At 54.0% G+C, this 14,407-nt stretch overlaps 1 pseudogene; it reads left to right on the forward strand.

Annotated features, from left to right (window-relative positions):
- The first annotated feature begins 5,451 nt into the window (after positions 1 to 5,451).
- LOC122391832 lies at positions 5,452 to 13,945 on the forward strand (annotated as a pseudogene).
- The last annotated feature ends 462 nt before the right edge of the window (positions 13,946 to 14,407 follow it).

Consider the following 14,407-nt stretch of genomic DNA (forward strand, 5'->3'; position numbering starts at 1 on the left):
GGGTGATGTGACGTTACATAGAGTTGGGGCTGGGGTGGGGGCGTAAAGAAAGTAAGAATATGTGGCTGGAGCCCGCAGGGGCTGTGGCTCACACTTGCCGTTGGGGGGGGGGGGGCAACTTGGTAAAGAGGCCCCTGCCGACCCTCGGGGGGGGATGTGCTGGCTCTAACCGACGCCGGTTCGGTGTTAGACTCCAATCGCGCCGTGCCGGAGGGGGTGTCTGACCCCCCCCCCCCCTCTAGCTCGGCTCCTGAGCCACGAAGCAACACGCGGTAGACGGCATTCGAAAAAGCGTCAAAAATAATGAACAAAACACATTGGTCATTGCTCAGCTCAGGTCAAAGGCCTACACAATCGTAAGGAATACACATAGAGAATAACACAGTCGCGATAACTGCCGTCCAAATCAAAACAAGCGTAACTCATTTTTTGGCGATTTTGAGATTTTGGTACCAATCGATAGAGAATTGAAATTAGAATCTATATACCAAATTACAAGGCACAATGTCGATTATATTTTGAGCAATTTTAATTTTAATTTTTATGAAAAAGCGTATCTTCTCAATGAAGCTAGCTTGTCAAGGAAAGAAAAGCGTAACTAATAACATTGGGAGATGAAAAAGCGTAACTCAAATCAAGTGACTGGAATGTGGAATAAAAAGCGTATCTCCGGAGTTACGCTTTTCTAGCATGGAATGAAGACGGTTACTGTTGAATTACGGTTTTATCACGTCTAGAAGTGAATGACCGTTAGCAATGGGAATGAATGGCGCTCGTGTTTGCTCGCGTTCTAACCTTCATTCTCATTCATTTTTTCCCGCCAAAAACACGTTGCTGTGGCAACCGAATAACGGCGGGAAATATAAATAGGTCATTCTTCAGTCTGAGGTTAGGACTTGAGAGGTGTAGACGTTCTTCTCGTGATTGGAATGGTCGATTTATCATTATCTTGAAGACCAAGACCGGTTAAATTCGCCCTAAAATGGGTAAGAAACGCAAGCGCACAGACATTATTCCAAATGCTGCTTGCAAAATTGTGCGGGGGCATGTACATGTTCGTGTTAATTGGGACGACGTCAGCCAAGGCCAATTTCATTATGTCCCTAAATCATCTCTGCAAACTAAGGACAAGTTGGCTGGTGGCTCCCGCGTAGCGATGAAATACACGGGAGGAAGAATCTGGACCGGAACGGTGGCGTTCAGTGCCCGCAATACAGCAGCCATGTCACTGATCGAAGGTGAGAATTGGCTACTATCTTGACAGAGCACTTCATGATTTAAACGTTTATATACAAAGATGATGTTGATATTTGAAACGCTGTTCCGTGATTGACTGGACAACGGTGGTAGAAGCTTGCGTTTACGATGAAAGGCAAAGCGTTTTCATTTGGACAATGCACCTGAGCCAGGTTCTGTAATCGTTATCGTTGAGGATTCGTCAAGGGTTCGTCACCAACATTGCTGGCGTTTCATCATATTTCTAGAATTTATAAGCCGTTTCCGGTGATAAATACAGCATTTGTTAGGCATCAATAAACAATGTTCGAAATCGAATTCGGTACATTCGACGTGCCGTTCCTAAACTGTAATTTTGGTTTCGCAGACATACCGGACGACGCGCCGCTGGCCAAAATAGCACGCATGGACACCACGAAAACTACGACGCTGTCTCCGGACGGCAATGACGGTGCTGCTTAATGACGACTTATTAAGTCGTCGCAGCGTCGAACCATCGGGTAGCCTCTAGCAATCATGCGTCGCGTGAGCGTGCGCATCACACGCTGGTCCCGTGGTGTTAATGTAAGCATCCGGCTACACACCGTTGCAACGACTTGAGACGACTCCTAGCAGACGGCGGTTGGTTCTATTGATAGATTATCTGGGACGCGTGAGACCGAGTGCAGACTAAAAGCTGACCGGTTTGTAGAATGTAGATTGTCAGCCGGCACCGCCCGCCGAGTGCAGCGCGAGTTGACTTATGAATAAGGTATGACGCGTCCCGGGCCGGCCGCGGTGTCGGCTACGGTGAGCTGAGCGCGAGCGGAGAGCGGTAAAGAGGTAACGAGTGATGAAAATACGAAATTGAGCTGTGACCAACACCAAAGGTGTACTTTTATATCCCTTTGTGGGGGCAGATGCACCCACAATCCTAAATCATGCCCCATAATTATGAAAATGCACCCACAAGTCTTTTACAAGCGTCCTTTCGAGAGCACCGCGCCCTTTGCATGCTCTAACGGCGTCCTCCTGACCGCCTCGCGTTCCTGGACCACATAGCGTTTTCAATCACTCGGCTTGGCGCCCTTTTAGGAGAATGACGCCCCTTTTCATGGTCTCACGGCGCCTTCGTAACCGTCTGGCGCCCCTATGTCCCCGTCAACTTAGCACTACTGACTGTTCGACGCCCTTCTGGCCTCTCAGCGCCCCTGGACCACATAGCGTTTTCAGTCACTCGGCGCCCTTCTAGGAGAATGGTGCCCGGTCTCATGGCGCCCTCGTAACCGTCTGGCGCCCCTATGTCCCCACCAACTTTGCATTACTGACTGTGTGGCGCCCTTTAAACTGTCCAAAGGTTGTCTGACCCACATAATCGCATTTGTCATGTAAAATAGGTCATAAAACATGCATCATATGATCTTTTCATATTTTGACCCTCAGTGACCTGACCTGGTATCACCCAGTAAACATGCCGACGTCGGCCCGACGTCGGCCGACGTCGAGGTGACGTCGGCAACTCGGCATCGGCATGCCGACGTCGGCGCGACGTCGGTCCAACCTCGGCACGACGTCGGCTGGATTTCGGATATGCCCGCATGTACCGACGTCCAGCCGAGGTCCAGCCGACGTCGGGCCGACGTCGGACCGAGATCAATTGCTGAGGTCCAGCCGACGTCGGGGCGACGTCGGACCGACATCGGGGCGACGTCGGACCGACATCGGCCGCTGTTTTGACCGTTAAAATATTATCCCTCGCCCGTAAACGGCGATCTGCCACCTTCGCCCATGCAGGGGGGGGGGGGGTTGGTGCGACCCCCCCTTGGCGTTTGAAAACGGAGCGTCGTAGAGCTTAGCGGAAAAGACCAACGGATTGCTCTCGCCGAGATCTCGCGATTGGTGGTATATTTTTTGGTCCTAGGTCAACATTTGACCTACTTTTGACCGGTCAAAGGTCAAATTTTCGGAAAAAATAGACTTTTTTCAACTTTCGGCGGCGATTGCGGCAAAATGGTGGGAGATATCGACTTGAAACCTTCACTATCGTGTTCCTTGATCAATTCTCTATCGTTTGGTATGTATTTCGTTTCCCTAGCTATAAAAATGGCGCGTTGGGAGCGCCGGAAGTCGGCAAGGTCACAGTCGGCGGCAGAAATTCGAAAAATCAAAATTTAAATTTTTGAAATCTGATTGTATTTTTGGATTTGGGAGGTCCATTTTCTCCCTATAGAAGCTAATATTGCTGCATATTCCCATTGAGGTGACAAGAATTAGCAAAATAGTGGTTCGGGCGCTTTTCAAAAATAGTACCGGACGCTGTTCCTCTTGTGACGTCATAGCTCCGTGACCTGACCTGACCCGGTCAAGTTTCTTATACCATATGATAGCCAATACTTGCCCCAACATGCATGGGAAGTTTCATCACGATCCATCAACCGATGTCCGTACCACCGGCAGGAAACCTCGGGCGTTGGCACTCAGTTTGTGAAAATCCGGCCGGAGGCTGTTCCCTTTGTGACGTCATAACTCCGTGACCTGACATGACCCGGTCAAATTTTTTTTTATCAAAAGATGCGCAAGGTTTGCCCCATAAGGTACCCAAAATTTGGCGGCGCTGCGCGCCGCCGTTTTTGCACTATTTCCGAAAAACCTCAGGGGGGGGTTGCACCAACCCCCCCCCTACATGGGCGAGGGTTATAAAATGCATGTTTCATGTTTCATAAAGAGCTTCTGTATTCAAAATATCCTCAGGAAGCTCAAATCTTCCTCCACGCCGCAACCCCCTGATCCGGACTGGACGGGAATCTTTATCCCATTTGGGATTGCCCGTAAGCCGAGCTCGCCCGTAGCCGGGTGCGGTGAGTGCTTGGGGGCTGCTCGGCCGATCCTTTGGTCAGGCTCAGCCCCGGCAACTCACCAGGGCCGGGCCCAGTTCATATAGAAAGGCCAGTCGGCAAGTGTCACTTTGCCAAAGTGCCACTTATCAAAGGGACACTTTGGGAAACGTTGGTGCAGGTGTGTAAGAGTGGCTAATGGCTATATGAATCCATTGTGGGGTCGCCCTTTCCAATAAGTGTCACGTAACAGCAATGGGACCAGGGACTCTATATGAACTGGACCCAGGGTGCTCGCCAAGAAGACCAATGTCTCCATCCTATCATCCTTCCGGCTCTGAAATGGTCTTGTCAGACCGAAAGGGCATAACCCAACAAAACAAACTAAATTCGCTATCTGGCTGCGTGGTGTAGTGGTTAGCGCACTAACCTCGCGTTCAGATGACATGGGGTTCGAATCCCATCCCCGGCTGATGCTTTTGGCGTGTTGTCCCAGTAAACATGCCGGCGTCGGCGACTGGGGGGCTCGAATCCCGCCGCCGGTTGATATTTTTGGCGCGTTGTCCCAATAAACATGCCGACGTCGGCCCTGTCGGTCCAACGAAGAACGATCTCGTCAACCTCGGCAAACGACCTCGGCCCGACGTCGGCTCGACGTCGGCTGGACTTCGGCTGGACGTCTGAACATGCGGGCATATCCGACGTCCAGCCGATAGTGTCGGGCCGAGGTTGAACCGACGCTGGGCCGACGTCGGGCCGAGCCTCGGCCCGACGTCGGGCCGATGTCGGCATGTTTACTGGGCAGTGATCTCAAATAGCAAAATATGTGTTTTATGGAGAATTCGCCATCGATGATTTTCAATGACATGCATTTTACTCGATTTTACAACGCATTTCTTGAAATGTCTGTAAACGGTGAAAATTCAACATTTGACCTGACCTGTGACGTCATCGGTTAGACCCGGAGGTCGATGACATTGGGTCACAAGGTAGTTCCCCGTTGGGGCTATCCAACGCCGTTTGCTGCGTTTCGTTATGTGCGTGGTTCTCGAGATCTTGGGGGGGGGGCAAAATGCCCCCCATCAGACTGCGTTGCTCGGCATAACCCACCAGGGCGCGGGTTAAATTTAATAATAAAAAAAAACAAGCAAAAAATTGACATCAAAAGCCTACCACATATGGCGTGGCGATTACGGCATAGGTATGTGCTGCGACGTCCAGGCCTGGATAACAACTGAGCAACAGCACGGACTCGTCTCATCTCAAATAACCTTCGGCCGCCCCTGCGCCGTTGGGGTATAAAAGGGGGAGCGCTACCGCACTGTGGCAGAGACGTGGCCGGCGTTCGGTCCGATTGTCAGTCTGAGAGAGCGGGACCGCGTGGTGCTGGACGGCGGTGACGATGGTGCCACTGGTGGTGACGATGGTGCCACTGGTGGTGCCACAAGTGGTGCTGGTGGCAGCTCTTCTGTACAGGGAGTCTCGAGCAGCCGAGTCGCCACTTCAGCTCCAGGAGGTGGTGGTGCAGCAGCAGACCCGGTTCGGCCTGCAGCTGTACTCGGCTCTGTTAAAGGACAACCAGTCCTCCAACATCTGCCTCTCCCCGCTGAGTATCGCCACGACGCTAGCGATGGTCTACGCCGGCAGTCAAGGGGACACCTCTCAGCAGATGGGAGAGACACTCGGGTTCGAGGAAAGGCGGACGACCGTACTGCGCGGACACCGCAGTCTCTTGCGTTGGTTCCAGAGCCGGTACCTACAACATTAATGATGCTACGGTAAACATCTCGAATGGCGTGTACCCCTCCCCTACACTGCAGCTTCGAGACAGGTTCGCCTCAAGCCTGAGACGTATCTTCTATGCCAATCTGAAGCAGCTGGACTTTTCGCGCTCTGAGGAGGCCGCTGCTGAGATCAATGCCAATGTGAATGAGGACACGGCTGGAGGTGTCACAGAACTGGTGGACCCCGGTGCGGTGAACTCCGACACAGCCCTGCTGCTGATGGAAGCCGTCCACTTCAAGGGCACCTGGCTGATGGAGTTCGACACAAACCTCACAGCCGAGGCTGACTTCCACGCTCTCTCCGGGAGCAGAACAGTACAAATGATGAAAGCCAATAAGCATTTCCCGATTGGATAGGGTAAGAGCGGGTAAGAGGACGCAGGCGACAAGAGTACGCAGCAGCTGTTTCGGTTGCTTGGCAACGCCTAATCAGCGTCATCTCGAGTCCTAAGGAAGCTGTCTCTCACGCGGCTTCGATGGTGGAAGGTGGGCGCGCTACGGGTTCACTTGTCTTTTTTAGAGGCTTAGACGTGTTTTTCACATCGCTTTTAGACTTTTTGGGGTGCAGGAAAAGGTGTGACCTTCCTCAGGGAGCGGCAATAGAATTTTCATGTTTTCCTATCAAAATACCACGGGTAATCTGGTGTTTGTGTCAAGTCCCAATTGTTTACGCGACGACTGTGGCGCCAGCTTTCAGCCCGCTTTGTGTCTACCGTATGTGTCGGCCATGAGTACGCATTGCCGTGGCGGACAAGAGTACGCAGTTTTCCGAGTGCGTGGTTGTGTTGCATTAATCCAACTTAGTGTATCAGGCGCGCAACCCCTCAGCAGATTCACGGGATTGGCCAACAAGGTGGATGACACTCGGGGGGACGCCGAGCAGTTTGGGAAACCACGAAGAGCATCACTGTTTCTGGTAGACCAGGGGGCATTTGCACGACCACAGCGGGGCGCCTCGACTCTGTTAAGAGTGACCGTTTTAGTTGCTGCGGCAATAAAGATAACAATAGTTTAATTACTTGCATGAATGCATTGATTCCAGCGAGTAGGAATGCATACACGTAGTGCGTACTCCACCCGCACAAAGTGCGTACTCTTGTACTGCCTATCGGGCAAGAGTACGCAAATGCAGGGTGTTGGAAAATTGCTTACGGTCATGCTTTAAATTGGACGTAGGCCGCTGTGGTCATGACAGTGTGTGGACAAATGATCAGGCTTTATGGGAATATACTGATCGTAGCCGTAAACCAAAACCGAACGGCGTGAGACGACGAAAAGCATTAGGTGCGTACTCTTGTACGGTCCTCCCCTACTTCAGGCTGGTTGATTCTCGCGTCCTAAAGCTGCCATACAAGGAGAGGCCATTAGTATGTTGATTGTCCTGCCTAACAAGGTGGATGGTATCTATTTCCTGGACGCTGAGATACATAAAGCGAACATGGACGACCTCGTCTTGGGCCTGGATAGCAGCGAGGAGGTGGAGGTCCAGCTTCCCAGGTTCAAAATGGAGGAGAAAATCAATTTGAAAGAAACGCTGAAAAAGATGGGTCTCACGGACCTATTTGACCTGAACAAGGCTGTCGCAGACGCAGCAGCCGACGCCGACTCGGTGACGTTTGTGCCTGTGCGTCACGAGCGCTCTATAGTGGACTGTATCTTGTTTCTGTGTGACTGGGCTTGGCTACTGGTCCATGGCATTTAGGTGACTGAAACGCAGACCCTCATAACAGGTACAAGGATGAGTAGGGATAGAGGCCACGATGGCGTGACTCGAGGGGAGGTTAAAGAGTCGCGCTGGCGCAACGGGGCTTCGTAGGACAGAGTCCACGATGGCGTGAACAGAGGTGAGGAATAGAGACCGTGATGGCACGATCGGGCGAGGTTGGGGCTGTGCCGGCCTACCTAAGAGATAAGGATAGAGGCCACGATGGCGTGACACGGGGAAGGTTAAAGAGTCGCGCTGGCGCAACAAGGGCTAGTAAGGACAGAGTCCACGATGGCGTGGACGGAGGGGAGGAATAGAGACCGTGATGGCACGATCGGGCGAGGTTTGGGCTGTGCCGACCTACCTTTAAGAGATATAAGGATAGAGGCCACGATGGCGTGACACGAGGGAAGGTTAAAGAGTCGCGCTGGCGCAACAGGGGCTAGTAAGGACAGAGTCCACGATGGCGTGAACAGAGGTGAGGAATAGAGACCGTGATGGCACGATCGGGCGAGGTATAGGGAGGAGGGTAATTCTGCGTTTGAAGTGTAAGTGAAGTGAAGTGTAACTGGAATGTATACTGTGCCGCTATCTTGATTCTCTCACTCCTCGCTCTCGGTGATCACTTCCTTTGTCACACCACTGCACTGATTTCACAGTCTGTATTGCAAAGAGCAAGATCCGGCAAACCAATTACACTGCTTGAAGGCTGCGACGAGCGGAACGAACAACCGCCCGGCTCGACGACTGAGGCAGAACAGAGAATAACTTGAGTAAACTGTGCCGCTAACTTGAAGTCTTTTGCTCAATCGCTCTAGGTGACCACTTCCTTGGACACACCACTGCACTTATTCACAGTCTATATTGCGATGAGCAAAGAGCCGGCAGAAAACCACCACACTGCGTGGAGGCTGAGCCGAGCGGAACGAACAACCGCACGGCGCGAAGACTAGGAGAGAACAGAGAGAGGGAGGTGTTTACAGCAGGTTTAAATATGACTGGCAATGGGGTCACACACAGGGGAGATAGCGAGGGAGCAAAGCAAACGGTATTAGGCAAACTAACTGGACGCGACGAACCGGAGATAAAGAAAGAGATAGGGCGCGACGCAGCGCGCCAGCGGCCGCCGGGACGGACGCAGCGCGCTAAACAAACGTAACCGGACCCGCCGCGCCGACCACGTTCCCCGTGAATAAAGCTATCGACGGGCGTCGCCGCGAGAGGGGTCAGGTCCGGCACAGACAGGTGCGCGCAAAAACACCCCCACTGGGGCGGGGGGGGGGGGGGGGCGGTGCGGCAGCCCGCTCGGCTGACCCACCGGCCGCCCGCCACCCTGCTCGCGAGACGGGCGTTAGGACAGTTTTGGCGGTCACATCCCGCCCCCCGTGTTCGACTCTATGAGAACACTAAACTCTGTACCGCCACTGATATATCGGCTGGTAGAAGGCCTCGATGGGGCGGAGTCCGGACCGGGCGAGCAATCGGCAGTTCCCACATATTTACACATATTTACATTACTGTTCACAGCATTTGCTCACTGTTCTCCCATCACCGCGATATGGGCGACGGCCACCTACCCGCTTATCCTCCCGCTGTCTTGATCTGGACAGAACGGACTCTTCGATCTGGTCCCGGGAACACCTGGGTCATGCGGGCGAGCGGCCGCGTAGCTGGCGGTGTGTTGGAGTCGGCGAGGAGCGCTGGATCTCCGGCGAGCACGCTCTTGATGCCCCTCCGTCTGTTGCGTGGCTGGGGCGAGGGCATGTACCACCCGCGTTGCTGCTGCTGCTGCTGCTGCTGCTGCTGCTGGTGCTGCTGCTGCCTGTCGCGGAGACTCTGGAACGAGGGCATGCACCGCCCCCGGTGCTGCCGCTGCCTGTCGCGGAGACCTTGGGACGAGCCTCCCCGGTGCTGCTGCTGCCGCTGATGCTTTGTGTAGATTCAGGGACGAGGGCAGGCACCGCCCCCGTAAGGGCCCAGCCGAAGTCGGTTCGGATGGCGACTGGCTGCCCCGGTGGTCCAGCTCTCACTTCGTGCTGGATCACAGCTTCGAGAACGTTGGCACCCAGAAGCAGTTGCACTTCGCCTTTGGAGCAGTCTGGCACATCCAGGTTCTCCAGGTGACGCCATGTTTGTCGGTGCCGTTCGCTGATTCGTGGCACAGAGATGTTCATCTTCGGTACGGCCCACACCTCGGATAATGTTATCCGCTTCTCGCTGGCCTCAGGGGACAGACCTTGCACTTCCATTACCAGCTTCCTGGCCACTTGCCCCTTTCCGGTACCTTGAATTGTCTGCATGCATAGTTCCTGCGGCTCGCCTGAGATGCCCAGCTTGTCTGCTAATTTCTGACTGCATAGGGATGTTTGGGCGCCAGGGTCTAGTAGAGCCAGCGTGTCTCTGGTCCCTGTCCTTCCAAAGACTCGGACTGAGACTACTTGCAGTAGCGTAACACTGCCTTTGTCTTCTTGATGGCATCCCGAGGCTGCCGCGACTCTCTTCTGCTTGGTTGCGAGACGTATCCTCGAAACTGCTTCACCAGTCTCTCTCTCCGTTTCCGCGGTTGACACTTCGGGTGGCTGAGGCCTGACTGGCTGGCCGCCGTGGAGGAGAGCGTGGTGCCGGTACTTGCAGCCGTTCTTCCCACAGCGTTTTGCCTTCCGGCAGTCTTTCACGCGATGGCCCTTCTTCAGGCACCGGAAACATCGCTGCTCACCAAACACGTGCTTCAACCGGGCGTCGGGAGATTTTGCAGTGAACAGCTTGCACTGATCCAGATTGTGGTATTCTCCGCAGAGAGAACATTCCTGTTTCTGAATGGGCCTCGCAGCCGTGGTAAAGGCCTGTCTGCTGACAGTCTCAACAGTGCTCTCCTTCCTGTGCTTACGGCTGGCTTCTTCAGAGCTCTGTTTTCCTTTTGGGCAGCTTCTGCTTATCTTGACTTGAGTCTGCAGCCACGCATCTACATCCAAAAGCGACGGTCTTCCAGGTTTCAGCTCCAAGGAGAACTTGCCCCACTCGCGCCTCAGCTCTCTTGGTAGTTTCTCCACTGTTCGCTGCAAGCTATTGCTGCTGTGCAGGTCTGCGCTCGCTCCTATGTTCTGCAGAATAGTGACCGCACTGTGCACGGTTGCTTGAAACCCTTCCAGTGAGTCTGCGTCGTCTTCACGTGGGTCCGGAGCGTCGAAGATGCTGTTGAGGTTGTGCTGAATGACGTCATCGTCCTGGCCGAAACGCTCTTCAAGCGCCTTTAGAGCTTGGTGGTAGAGTGTTCCGTCGTACAGCATGCCAGATATGGTCTGCTGTGCCAGGCCACTCACAGATGATTGTAGGTGGGCGATTTTCTCAGTGTCGGAGAGAGATGGTTGGTCATGAACCAGCGCCTTGAATAACCCAACCCACCTCGGCCATTCTGATGCCTTTCCGCTGAAGGTAGGGAGAGTTAGTCTTGGAATACTCTTTGTGAAGGCAGAAAACGCGGGTCGCTCCATCTGTGCGCGGCGCCTGCTGCGGGCCTTGCAGTCCTTGTATCCATGACGTCGCGTTTCCCACCTTGCGTGATTCTGATCTTTCAACTGGCTCTTCAAGACACGCTCCCACTCGACGGGCCGTTCCGGCGATCGCTCCTTCACGTACTTCACGCTGACGGCTCCCGATCACAACCTCTTTGCCTCCAAACAGTTCATCCTCAAAATCATTTCTTCTTTCCATTTGGAGGTCATCGCTGAGTTCTTTGCGCAGGTTGGCTTCTAGCTGGGCGGCTTCAGCTTCATCTTCAGCGTCTTGTAGCTGTCTTCTCCTATGAGCTTCCCTTTCTTGACGCTGTCTCTCCTCTTCTTGCTTCTCCTGAATTCGTCGTCTCTCCTCTTCTTGCTTCTCTTGAAGCCGCTCCTCTTCTTGGTTGCGCTTCAGCTGCTGTAGACGTAAAGACTTCAACTTTGCAGCGACTTCTGCTTCAACTTGCAAAGCTTTCGAGGCGTTACTTGTGTTGCTTCTTTGAGCGGCAGACACATGAGAGCCGGCTTCCGATGGCGCCTCATCTTTGCGCTCAGCAAGGTGCTGAGTGATTCTTTCCCCCAATTTCTTGTCTGTCGTGCTCAGCCTTTGCGCAATACGCTTCTGCCTCAGCCCTTTCAGTTTGAGATGTCAGGCAGGCTTCTAAAGCTTCATTTGCTGCGATGACACCTTCCAGGGTCGAGTCAATGGTTTCCAACAAACCTTCTAGGCGCGACCGACTCCCACGGGCTGCGATGATCGCTTCCGCTCGGTGACACGCCCGTGAGAATGCTGCCAACTTTTGCCCCCGTTTCCGGCGCAGCAGTTTCAAGTTTTCATTGGCTGCTTCCTGACGAGCTTCTTCCTGGACGCTCTCTTCTTGCTCGGCTGCGCCGGGCTGATCTGTACCTTCTGTTTCTGACATGATGCGGGCTCGATCCGGCCCGGAGGACCAGTTAAATGTCGCAGACGCAGCAGCCGACGCCGACTCGGTGACGTTTGTGCCTGTGCGTCACGAGCGCTCTATAGTGGACTGTATCTTGTTTCTGTGTGACTGGGCTTGGCTACTGGTCCATGGCATTTAGGTGACTGAAACGCAGACCCTCATAACAGGTACAAGGATGAGTAGGGATAGAGGCCACGATGGCGTGACTCGAGGGGAGGTTAAAGAGTCGCGCTGGCGCAACGGGGCTTCGTAGGACAGAGTCCACGATGGCGTGAACAGAGGTGAGGAATAGAGACCGTGATGGCACGATCGGGCGAGGTTGGGGCTGTGCCGGCCTACCTAAGAGATAAGGATAGAGGCCACGATGGCGTGACACGGGGAAGGTTAAAGAGTCGCGCTGGCGCAACAAGGGCTAGTAAGGACAGAGTCCACGATGGCGTGGACGGAGGGGAGGAATAGAGACCGTGATGGCACGATCGGGCGAGGTTTGGGCTGTGCCGACCTACCTTTAAGAGATATAAGGATAGAGGCCACGATGGCGTGACACGAGGGAAGGTTAAAGAGTCGCGCTGGCGCAACAGGGGCTAGTAAGGACAGAGTCCACGATGGCGTGAACAGAGGTGAGGAATAGAGACCGTGATGGCACGATCGGGCGAGGTATAGGGAGGAGGGTAATTCTGCGTTTGAAGTGTAAGTGAAGTGAAGTGTAACTGGAATGTATACTGTGCCGCTATCTTGATTCTCTCACTCCTCGCTCTCGGTGATCACTTCCTTTGTCACACCACTGCACTGATTTCACAGTCTGTATTGCAAAGAGCAAGATCCGGCAAACCAATTACACTGCTTGAAGGCTGCGACGAGCGGAACGAACAACCGCCCGGCTCGACGACTGAGGCAGAACAGAGAATAACTTGAGTAAACTGTGCCGCTAACTTGAAGTCTTTTGCTCAATCGCTCTAGGTGACCACTTCCTTGGACACACCACTGCACTTATTCACAGTCTATATTGCGATGAGCAAAGAGCCGGCAGAAAACCACCACACTGCGTGGAGGCTGAGCCGAGCGGAACGAACAACCGCACGGCGCGAAGACTAGGAGAGAACAGAGAGAGGGAGGTGTTTACAGCAGGTTTAAATATGACTGGCAATGGGGTCACACACAGGGGAGATAGCGAGGGAGCAAAGCAAACGGTATTAGGCAAACTAACTGGACGCGACGAACCGGAGATAAAGAAAGAGATAGGGCGCGACGCAGCGCACCAGCGGCCGCCGGGACGGTCGCAGCGCGCTAAACAAACGTAACCGGACCCGCCGCGCCGACCACGTTCCCCGTGAATAAAGCTATCGACGGGCGTCGCCGCGAGAGGGGTCAGGTCCGGCACAGACAGGTGCGCGCAAAAAACACCCCCACTGGGGCGGGGGGGGGGGCGGTGCGGCAGCCCGCTCGGCTGACCCACCGGCCGCCCGCCACCCTGCTCGCGAGACGGGCGTTAGGACAGTTTTGGCGGTCACAAAGGCGAACCTGGGCGGCATTGCGTATCGCCAACAGATCTGCGTCGGTGATGTGATACACAAGGCGACCATTGAGGTGACTGAGGAGAGGACCACCGCCGCCACCGTCACAGCCGCCACAGTCGTAACCGCCACAGTCGCAAACTCCAACACCACCAACGCCACCAACGCCACCACCGCAGCCAACACCAACGCTACCAACGCCACCGCCAACAACACCAACGCCACCTCAGCCGTCACCACCAACACCAACGCCACCGCCACCAACGCCACCACTACCAACGCCACCACCACCACCACCACTACCACCGCCTCAGCCGTGGGCTTCAGTTTCCACATGTTGAGGCCGAAGCCGAAGCCTTTTATCGTGGATCGACCGTTCTTCTTTGTGGTGCGTGACGAGAAAACCAGCGCCTCTCTGTTCGTCGGCAGAATCATGGAGCCCTGAGGGAGAGCAGATGAGAGAGAGAGAGAGAGAGAGAGAGAGAGAGAGAGAGAGAGAGAGAGAGGGGAGGGGAAAGGAAGAGAGAGAGAGAGAGGGATCGAGAGAGGAGAGAGAGAGGTGGGAGAGAAATAGCAGGGTCTGAGAGCGAGACCCACGAGCAGGCGACAGGTGAAGTCCTGGTGAACCCAGCGATCCTGTTTGTCAATTGCTGACCTGCTGAACAGCCAACTGTTGAAATGGTCTCCGGAGGTAAATGTATAACATGCTCTGGGACTGATTTACGTCTGCTGAAAAACGATCGTCAGCTGATTCTGATGGATGCACTGGAATCTGACTGTGCCACTACCTTCGCTAAAGCACCCTTCGCACCAATATTCAATGGTAAAGATTATTTGGTAAGGGGCACAGCGTGCCCAAAGTCCGGAACAAAGCAATAGGTGTCGCTACCTACGTATGCTCTTTAAACGTCAGC

Source organism: Amphibalanus amphitrite, unplaced genomic scaffold (assembly GCF_019059575.1).
Source record: "Amphibalanus amphitrite isolate SeventyFive unplaced genomic scaffold, NRLGWU_Aamphi_draft 000457F_arrow, whole genome shotgun sequence".
Lineage (NCBI taxonomy): Eukaryota > Metazoa > Arthropoda > Thecostraca > Balanomorpha > Balanidae > Amphibalanus > Amphibalanus amphitrite.